This window comes from Aegilops tauschii, chromosome 4, assembly GCF_002575655.3.
Source record: "Aegilops tauschii subsp. strangulata cultivar AL8/78 chromosome 4, Aet v6.0, whole genome shotgun sequence".
Taxonomy (NCBI): Eukaryota; Viridiplantae; Streptophyta; class Magnoliopsida; order Poales; family Poaceae; genus Aegilops; species Aegilops tauschii.
This window is the reverse complement of record NC_053038.3, coordinates 334161010-334171403: the sequence shown is the minus strand read 5'-3', so window position 1 is coordinate 334171403 and position 10394 is coordinate 334161010. Positions and strand designations below refer to the sequence as shown.

Here is a 10394-nt window from a genome sequence, read left to right as displayed (position 1 = left end):
CCATAACCACAAGTATTGCGCGAGTGTTAGCAATTGTGAAAGACTAAATGATAGTTGAGTATGTGGACTTGCTGAAAAGCTCTTATATTAACTCTTTCTGATGTTATGATAAATTGCAATTGCCTCAATGACTGAGATTATAGTTTGTTAGTTCTCAATGAAGTTTCTGATTCATACTTTGCATTGTGAATAGATTATTACTTGAGCATAAGAAATCATATGACAATATCCATATATGTTGCTGTTATAAGAATGATCATGATGCCCTCATGTCTGTATTTTATTTTATCGACACCTCTATCTCTAAACATGTGGACATATTTATCGTTATCGGCTTCCGCTTGAGGACAAGCGAGGTCTAAGCTTGGGGGAGTTGATACGTCCATTTTGCATCATGCTTTTATATTGATATTTATTGCATTATGGGCTGTTATTACACATTATGTCACAATACTTATGCCTATTCTTTCTTATTTTACAAGGTTTACATAAAGAGGGAGAATGCCGGCAGCTGGAATTCTGGGCTGGAAAAGGAGCAAATATTAGAGACCTATTCTGCACAACTCCAAAAGTTCTGAAACTCCACGGAAGTTATTTTTGGAAATAATAAAAAAATACTGAGCGAAGAAAATACTAGAGGGGGCCCACACCCTGGCCACGAGGGTGGGGGGCGCGCCCTACCCTCCTGGGCGTGCCCCCTGCGTCGTGGGCCCCCTGGTGGCCCTCCGGTGCCCATCTTCTGCTATATGAAGTCTTTCGTCCGAGAAAAAATCATAAGCAAGCTTTCGGGACGAGACTCCGCCGCCACGAGGCGGAACCTTGGCGGAACCAATCTAGGGCTCTGGCGGAGCTATTTTGCCGGGGACACTTCCCTCCGGGAGGGGGAAATCATCGCTATCGTCATCACCAACGCTCCTCTCATCGGGAGGGGGCCAATCTCCATCAACATCTTCACCAGCACCATCTCCTCTAAAACCCTAGTTCATCTCTTGTATCCAATCTTTGTCTCCAAATCTGGGATTGGTACTTGTAGGTTGCTAGTAGTGTTAATTACTTCTTGTAGTTGATGCTAGTTGGTTTATTTGTTGGAAGATCATATGTTCAGATCCTATATGCATATTAATACTCCTCTGATTATGAACATGAATATGCTTTGTGAGTAGTTACGTTTGTTCCTGAGGACATGGGAGAAGTCTTGCTATCAGTAGTCATGTGAATTTGGTATTCGTTCGATATTTTGATGAGATGTATGTTGTCTTTCCTCTAGTGGTGTCATGTGAACGTCGACTACATGACACTTCACCATTGTTTGGGCCTAGAGGAAGGCATTGGGAAGTAATAAGTAGATGATGGGTTGCTAGAGTGACAGAAGCTTAAACCCTAGTTTATGCGTTGCTTCGTAAGGGGCTGATTTGGATCCATATGTTTCATGCTATGGTTAGGTTTACCTTAGTACTTCTTTTGTAGTTGCGGATGCTTGCAATAGGAGTTAATCATAAGTGGGATGCTTGTCCAAGTAAGGACAGCACCCAAGCACCGGTCCACCCACATATCAAATTATCAAAGTACCGAACGCGAATCATATGAACGTGATGAAAACTAGCTTGACGATAATTCCCATGTGTCCTCGGGAGCGTTTTCCTTCATATAAGAAATTGTCCAGGCTTGTCCTTTGCTACAAAAAGGATTGGGCCACCTTGCTGCACCTTATTTACTTTCATTACTTGTTACCCGTTACAAATTATCTTATCACAAAACTATCTGTTACCAATAATTTCAGTGCTTGCAAAGAATACCTTGCTGAAAACCGCTTATCATTTCCTTCTGCTCCTCGTTGGGTTCGACACTCTTACTTATCGAAAGGACTACGATAGATCCCCTATACTTGTGGGTCATCAAAGGGCAGGTTATTCCTACTCCCAGATCCGGCGAGAGGGTCGTATTCATCTCCCACTTCCTCCGGGAGCTAGGGTTCGCTCTCCATCCCTTCGTTCAAGGGCTCATGTTCTACTACAGGCTAGATTTTCACGATCTAGCTCCGGACTCCTTCCTTCATATCTCGGCATTCATCATCATGTGCGAGGCCTTTCTCCGCATTCCCCCCACTTCGGCTTATGGCTCAAGACCTTTAATGTGAAGCCGAAGGTAGTCGAGGGGAAGCAAGCGGAGTGCGGTGGTGCTACGGTGAGCAAACTCACCAATATTCCTTGGCCAAAGGCTCTTTCATGGAAACTTCCAACCTATGGCAGCGGGAGTGGTTTTACATCACTGAACCCCGTGGTACCAAGTGGGCAGCTACACCTGCGTTCTGATCTGACCCTCCATTACGGCTTGCATCATGGATTAATAAGGGGCTGGACTGGGGGTCAATTGACGAACTGCAGACGCTACAAAGCCGCATCCGGAGCCTCATCAAAAATGACATCGGCCTCATCAACGTAATCCAAGTAATGCTAGTCCGTCGGGTCCTACCGTGCCAGTGGCGGCCCCTCCGTATGTGGGATTTCAATCCGGAAGGACCACGGACCCTTCAGCACTTCTTCGGCACAACGCACAGAGGAATGTGGAAGTTATTCTTCGGCACACGAAAACAGTGGCCGGATACCACCGAGGACATCGGCCTCGACTGCAATCATCCGGATACCTTGGTAAGCACTCGACTCCCGAACACAGCTTAGTTAAATATCCCGTAATAATATACTGAGAAAACCATCTTCGACCAGGGCTGGATAAAGAAGGCGGAAAGAATTAGCTGTTCGGCCCCTCTTCCCAAAGACTCAGCTGATCTTGTCTTAACAAGGATGCTGGCTTTGGCGCCATATCAAGTGCCGGCGAAGGAGGACGAGGAGAGCAAGAAGGCCAAAGCTGGCCTCCATTCTAAAGGTACACCAGACACTATGTCCGGGGAGATTGGAACTCCCTCTTTCGAAGACAAAAGAGAAGGAGAAACTAACATCCCCTCTCCCGATGGGAAGAAGAGGACCGCCTCCGAAGATTTGGAGGTAAAGGCTCCTAAGCGATGGAAGATGTCCCTGTCAGGTGGTTCGGGTTCGGAAGACGGTGTTGTCGCGCAGTTCCTCCGTAAGGACAAGCCCCTAGCCGAATCGTAATTGAACAAGGGTGTCCTAAACATATCACGTTCCTTTCTGGTTACAAGGGTAACATCTAAAATATATGTTTGCAGTCCGGCATGCAATCTTCCTCAACAGTCCTCTTCCTCGGGGGATCTTCTTCCGGAGACGATGGAAAGCGAGACGCCTCCACAGACCTCCCCGCCCAATAGGGCAGAGGACTCCGAGGTGTCTTCCCGGAGGATCTCTCCCGATCAACAAGTGGTGCGAGGGACAATGAAGACTACGCCCGAAGGTGATACTTCAGCCGTCCAGGGTCCGGGGCATGCAGCCCCTACTGGGACCATCAATAAAGGCCTCGAATTATCCGGTTTACAGCGGGGGACGACTCTAGGGTCGAGTAAACATCTCCCTTCGAAGGGAGTCCGTATTCCCGCAGCCGCTTCCAGGAATCCGGAGGCGCCGGATACATTGATGGGCATGTTGCAACATGCGTCCGTCTCAGAGGAACATCGTACCTTAATGGGTACGGTAGTTGAGAGGATTCTGTCCGTGAGAAGCGGATTGAATGAATCCTTCATGGGCCTGCTAAGAGGCTTCGAGGTATGCGATCTAATATCTTCAATTGCACTTCTACGTGGAAAATGCACCTGTGTATAGATAGTAGCCCCTGAGACTCTGGTTGGCGTCCAAAAGGAGGCGATCAGAGGATCAAAAAAAGATATCCCCAGGAAATAATCTGATTAATTGGAACACGGGTTGTTACATCCATGGCGACTTCCCAAGCTACAGAGGTTGCAGGTATGAAGCAGAAACTTGATGCGGCGGATGACGACATCACGCTTATTAACAGGCGGCTCGACGAGGCGCAAGGTATGTTTTGGGGCGGCAGTATATGTATGTATAATAATATGAGCACGAAGCTAAGAATTATATACTGAGATATGCATAACTGCAGATAGTGCGGCCGCGGTTGAGACCCTTCGGGCTGAGCTTGCCCGGGCCAAGGAGCAAGCCAGGATGCGTAATGCGGCTGCCGAGAAGGCAGCTGCTGAGTTGAAGGCCGAACAGGCTGCTCGGCGCCAGTACGAGGAGAGAATATCTACCATGGCACTCGAGCTAAAGGATGTCACAGTCCAATGCGAATTCCTCGAGAAGAATAACAAAGCCAGAATGGCCGATCTTGATATGGCCTTACAAGAGGCGAGAGAAGCACGGTCCGAGTCTAAAGCGGCTCAGGAGGAGATCCGGCAAGTTGGGGAGATAGCGGTCGTAAGCCCTTCTTATTACAAACTAAATTCGGAGATCCGAAGTATGCCCCGCTTAATCAAATGTGGAGTTCTCCAGACGCATTTTTGGACTTGCCGAAGAGTGTCTCCGATGCGACGCAGTTTTTCCAAGCGCAAGAAGGACATGCAATGGAAAAGCTTTTCTAGTCGCAATTCAGCATGCCAAGGCGTCCGCTGTTGCTAAACGAACAGATGGCCCAGTGGGCCGAGCTCCATAAGATATCCGGATCTGCCATGAAGGACATCGTGGTCCGGCTATGGCCGACTGAGCCAATTCTGAATAGTTATTTCGGTTTGGTGCAGCGACTTCTTGATGCAGTGTCGTGTATCGACGCCGTTAAGCGGTCAACGTGCATTGAAGGTGCACGGATGGCCTTTGCCCGCGTCAAGACGTACTGGGCGAAGATGAAGGCCACCGATATTGCAGCGAATAGTCCACCCAAGGGCAAGGACCATCACACGCCAGAGCATTATTTTGAAGATGTCCTAGAGGGTGCCCGCTTGATAGAGGGTCAGTGCTAGAAGGATATGATGTTCAAGTGAATGTACCGAAATTGTAAAAACAATATTATCTCTACTCCTAATGTCTCAGTTAGTAGTCTCCGCGGTTAATTTTCGTCCCACCTTTCTTGGGTTTTTTTCATCCTCCCTCCCACCTCCCAATTCCCCCGCAGTAACGATCCCACCTCCCAGTTTCGTCGGTTTATTTTCGTCGGTTTTTTATTCTCCCCCTCCCACTGACCGGACAAACCCAACGTTTATTTGGTAACACAATGAATTCACGTATGGTGATTGATTTCTTCTTTGCTTCTAATCAACCATTTGCTTCTAATCAGCGAACAATCAAAGATCAAAACTCTTTCCTTCTAATCAACAATTTCCTTCTAATCAGCGAACACCAATCAACCAAGGAAACGACCAAATATCAATACTTTCCTTCTAATCAAAACTCTCCGTATACAACTCTCCACATCCGCCAATCTCACCCACCGGCATTCTAAGGAGTTTTCTTTTCGGTCGTCGCGATTTTATGGCCGCGGCATTTGGGTGTCTCTCTGATTTGGTGTGTGGATTTGTTGGTGGTGTGCCAGGACGGCTGGGGATTTGGATGCCGGCGATGTTGTTCACGGAGGGCCTGGACCGGGAAGCGCTCAAGTTGGTGCGGAAGGTGAGTGGGCGGGCATCGGCGGCCTCATGACACCTCCGGAGAAGTTCAGGAGCGGCCACGTGCCGCGCGCGCCGCATACGGGAGCGCCTCCACAGCCTCCGACGTGGACAAGTCCTCGAACGCCGAGGAGGTCGAGCTCTGCAGCTGCGGCAGTTACTCCGTCGTAGGTCTCGCCCCACCGCCGCACGGCCGTGCCCCGTACCGGTACGGCAACATGCCCACCGCTGCCACAGATCCCCACGGGCGAGGCAGACGCCGCCAACCAGTGCAGAGCGTGGTCGCGTTCCCCGCGCGGCTATACGGACGATCGCTTAGCCTGAGGTCGCCTTTCATGGCTGCCACCGGCGTCGGCGGGAACGACTCTCCGGTAGCACCAGAGGACTCCACAGTGGTTTGTACCTCTTATGATTGACGAACTCACCGCTGTTCAGCTTCCCTACTAGCTATATCTCTTATTGTTCAATGTTTTCAGTATCGTCTAGGCTGGGAAAGGTCAAGAGGGTAACCAAGGAGTCAAATGTACATGTCAAGATCAACCTCGACGGCCACTGGTGTTGCAAACTGCAGTACAGGGATACCGTTCTTGGATCACATGCTTGATGTGAGTATGGTTTACTCCTCATGTCAGTAGTTGTATATTCAGGATTTTTTTCTAGACAATATATCTTTCGTTTTTTACAAAAAAAATGAGTAGCTATTTTTTTCCACCTAGGGTCTTTTTTAAGCAAGAGTGTGATTTCTGTGGCATTTGTGTGATGAAGAGAAAACAAAACAAAATCTTAACTTGAACACACAAAATGGATAAACAGACAAAAGTGGCAGGTAGTGTTCTGAATTTGTGTTGGTCAAAGCCTTTATATGGAGGGCATTCTAACTTTAGGTGCTTATAAGAGCATGATGAGTACAATCATGTAATTATTCGGAGAAAGTGATGTATACACAACTAAGCCTGAAGGAGCCTGTTGTAGAAAAGTCTACTGCCTTTCAAGTTGCACGTGTTGTGATGTTGAGCAATTGGGATGGGAATTCTTAATTGATTTTTCTTTCCCAAGGGTGATGTGATCCATGCAAAATTGTTACTACTCTTCTTCTTAACTAATGTTTGTATGTGTGAAATGTGCATTTGGTTATTCCACAACAGTGACAAACTGACAGCAATGCCCACCGTGGGTGTCAAGCCCTTACGTCTGAACTTAATAAGTGAAATGAAACTACAGTAAAGTGCTTACGAGTAGCACAAACCAATGCAAGTAGGAACAAAAATATTGGGATGTATTTTTTGTTCGACTGGCTCAAAAAAAAATTGTTTGACGACGGTGGTGGCATATGTGAAGCAGGGTGATGGGCTAATGCCGAGCTCCACAGATCAGCGCATCCTCTCTTCTCTCCCATGGAAGTCCTTCCATTCTCATATCTCTCTGTCTGTGAGCGGTGGGGCCGAGAGGAACGAGGGCGGCTGGCGTGGTCACGCCTTCTCACCACTGACAGCGTTGCGTCGCTACCGGAGGGGAACGCCACCCTCACCAGTGGCGTCGAGGTCTGAAAGAACCGCCGGCGACCTCCCTGTCTACTTCGCCAAGCGCAGCATGTCTCAACGCGGCACCTGCGGTGCTGTTGCTGCCCTGACCATCGCCCTTGGCATGGCGGGTGGCAACGACGGGGCCCTCGGGCTTGGGGCACCTATGGCACGGCCTGGCCACCTCCTCCGTCCGATAGCATGCACCGGAAAGCCTCGCTGTCGTCCCCGCTCCGGCACATCCTCCGCCATGGATGGAGGGAACCCGAGACACTTCACCGCCTACTCCCTTCTCCATATTTCCTGATCCTTATTAAATTATCTCGGCGTATGTTCAATTGCTCACATCCTTTCCATTTGTGGATCTATTTGATGGGTTTAAAACTGATCTTATTAGGTGGAAGCTGATTCACTATGTCAGCAATGTTTGCAAATTTGGGGGGAATTAGAGGATCGAGTAGGCTTGCCCTTGAATCCAACTGTTTTTAGATTATAGTGCCCACGAAAGTATCAAAAGAATGTAGTTGCAGGATGAAAAAATTATGCCAACTGTACTTTAGATGAACACGAACACATCTTTGTTTCTAGAATGTTGCCATCTTGCTTTATGCAAAATGAACTATAGTACTTTGTAAAACTAAAATTTGTACAATGGTTGTTGACTACAAAATTTTGATTGAAGGCTTTCTATTTTCTTTCTCTCCTTTGAACAATAATAAAGATGATTCTGTCCAATTATTTTAGTTGATTCATCCTGGCATATTTTTTATTGTCATTGGCAATACAGAATATCAAAGCTCTACATTTCCTGCCTCCGATACATAAATAGATCTTGGAAGTGCATTAACATCTTATATCTGAGTGTGTATCCTACATTCTGTAGAAAAAAACAGTTGCATAAATGCAATGAGTAAAAGCCTAAAAAACTTTCATTCCGCCTTGCTAACTTTTTAGCACTTATGTGGAATTCAGAAATGTCGACATTGTTTTTCTTGCAGTGTAACCGAGGTCTATGGACCTGTAAAAGGGTCTTGCTGCATATGGTTATGGCTGCATTGCATGGACGGAGCGAATGGAGCGCTGAAAGAAGAATCTTAGGAGATGGTGCACAATATGAGGAATGACAGTAAAGGCTTGAACTATGATGAAGGTGATGCCCGATTTGACCATTAGTATATTCTCATCAAGGCAACCTGTAACTTCTGCTATGACATGGATTTTCCATTGTGAGGGGCGTCTCTCATGAAGAATGTGATTTCTGGATGATACAACATGTTGTTAGAACATGAATATTCTATGCAAGGACTGACATTTAAGAAGGATGTAGTAACAGGTAAACCTTGATAGAATATTTTAACTTTTCATGAGGATATTTTCATTCAGCACATATGTATGTTGAGTTGTTCTTGTGTTTAGAAGTAAGAGGTGTAGCATGCCAGACGTCCTTGCAGGAGTAGTCGAGCGGTGGATCTCCCTAGCGATTTGGATGTATAGAGTTTATGATACAAAGACCTTTTTTTGTACTGATTATTGAATTTTCTGCTTTATATTTCTGAACTCTTTTGTTATGTTGTTTACTCGGGATTCCAAATTTGCAAGGTTTCTTGTTCTTCCAGGATTTCAAAGAGTATGGACCACTGTATGGCCGAAGGAGATGCCATTCTAGACTGTCGTTGACCATGGTGTGTTGCTGCTATTTTTCTGGCTGGTAATCTGTGCACTGCCGAGACCTTAGTCTGACTAGTGTAGGGCGTGCCCTCTGATCAACTGTTCGCAATCGTTGAAATATTTTTTCCATGCCCGTTTTGTCGCTCAAATTTCTGATTTATCTAGGTAGGGGTTTTGATGAATTTACTCTTCTCCATTGTGCATTCTGAGGGCAGAATTTCATGGTAGTTCTCCAAAGCTGCTTGGCAAGAAAAAGGTTATCTGGTGATTGCTCTTCTCAACGGACCATGTTAGGGGGGTAGAGATATATTCATACCTACAAAATTTTAACGTTAGGGGTAGCTCTTATCCCTTCCCATGGATCGCTGCAAATTTTGAAAAACATGGATGTTCTTGTTATATCATATACTCCATCCAAATTATAATGTGTTCATTTACGCGGCCGTGACTTGTTACATGTTCAATGCAAATGGTTTATTTTGCAGTTGTAAACTTGGCATGATCTTTTCTTGCCTCTTCTCCATAGTGATTTGCTACAAGTAAATTTATTTCACTGGTAGTATTTATGTCATCATTGCAACTCATGGGCAATTAACTACATTTTGTATCCCAACAACAAACATTAAAAAAATTCGTGGCTCAAGAGACATTAGAACTGCCTTCTTGGTTCGGGGGGCATCACGGGCGGCGCACACCTCCTCCCCCTTATGGCCGTGGTGGATCAGCACAAACACGGGAGAGAGGATCAGGGCGGAGAGCGGGGCAGCTGGCAGGGTGAAGAACATAGGACACCATGTTGAAGGTGAGGTGGGCATCATCCCGTTTTAATGGGTGAAGAACATAGGGCACCATGTCGAATGTGAGGTGGGCGTCATCAGGTTTTAAAGGATAGGGCTCCAGCTAGAAATGTTTCACCATGACGAAAATCAAGTGGGAAGGGGGAAGTGTGGCAGGAAAAGGCAAGGGTGTGTCGTCGGATGGGGTTTTTGTATTGGGCCCGCATGTTTGAGATAACATGGTGAATAGTCTAGACAACCACATTGCTCCTCTACATATGGTCTGGATTCGGGGAGCCTGAACTGTCGGACGGTTGAATTTTGGGAGCCTGTTCGGTGCCCATTTGATGCCCGGACACGCCCAAACGTATGAGGAAGAAATGAGCTTCGACCCTGAAGACAACCTTAATCATTCGTTTGATTCATTTATATGTATTGTAGCCTGTAGCAAGGCACGGGCGTTCTACTAGTGATATATTAAGGCCATGTTTTTTATACTTTTGCCTGAAAGTTTTGGTTCCTCCTGTGCGGCCGTTTTTTTTTATAATCTGTAAGTTTACCAATCGTTGGCTTTGGCCCCCTCGCATAAAATACGGGGGTGTTCGGAAAAGCACTTGATCACTCTTGACCCAACGTCTTGGTCCATGAAGGAGGTGTCAATGCGGCGAACTAGGCAATCGGACCATAGGGCTTTAACACCTTCACTTAGCCATAAGAGTTTGACGGTGGGTCTACGATATAGCCCCTGGTATGTACGCGATTATCCGAACACGGTGCGTTACATAGGTGACCAGAAGAATGGTCCTTCGTGTAATACGGAAGGAATCGCGAAGGATTCCGATGAGTCATCGAGTGGTTGACCAGCTCTTGCCGCATCATGACAGTCAGTTTTTGGCTTTCTCTACT

At 46.7% G+C, this 10394-nt stretch overlaps 1 long non-coding RNA gene across 1 annotated transcript; it reads left to right on the top strand.

Annotated features, from left to right (window-relative positions):
- The first annotated feature begins 5317 nt into the window (after window positions 1-5317).
- LOC120962531 (uncharacterized) lies at window positions 5318-8597 on the top strand. The gene is made up of 3 exons (XR_005753281.3): window positions 5318-5919; window positions 6001-6129; window positions 8043-8597. It is a non-coding gene; the product is annotated as an uncharacterized lncRNA (long non-coding RNA).
- The last annotated feature ends 1797 nt before the right edge of the window (window positions 8598-10394 follow it).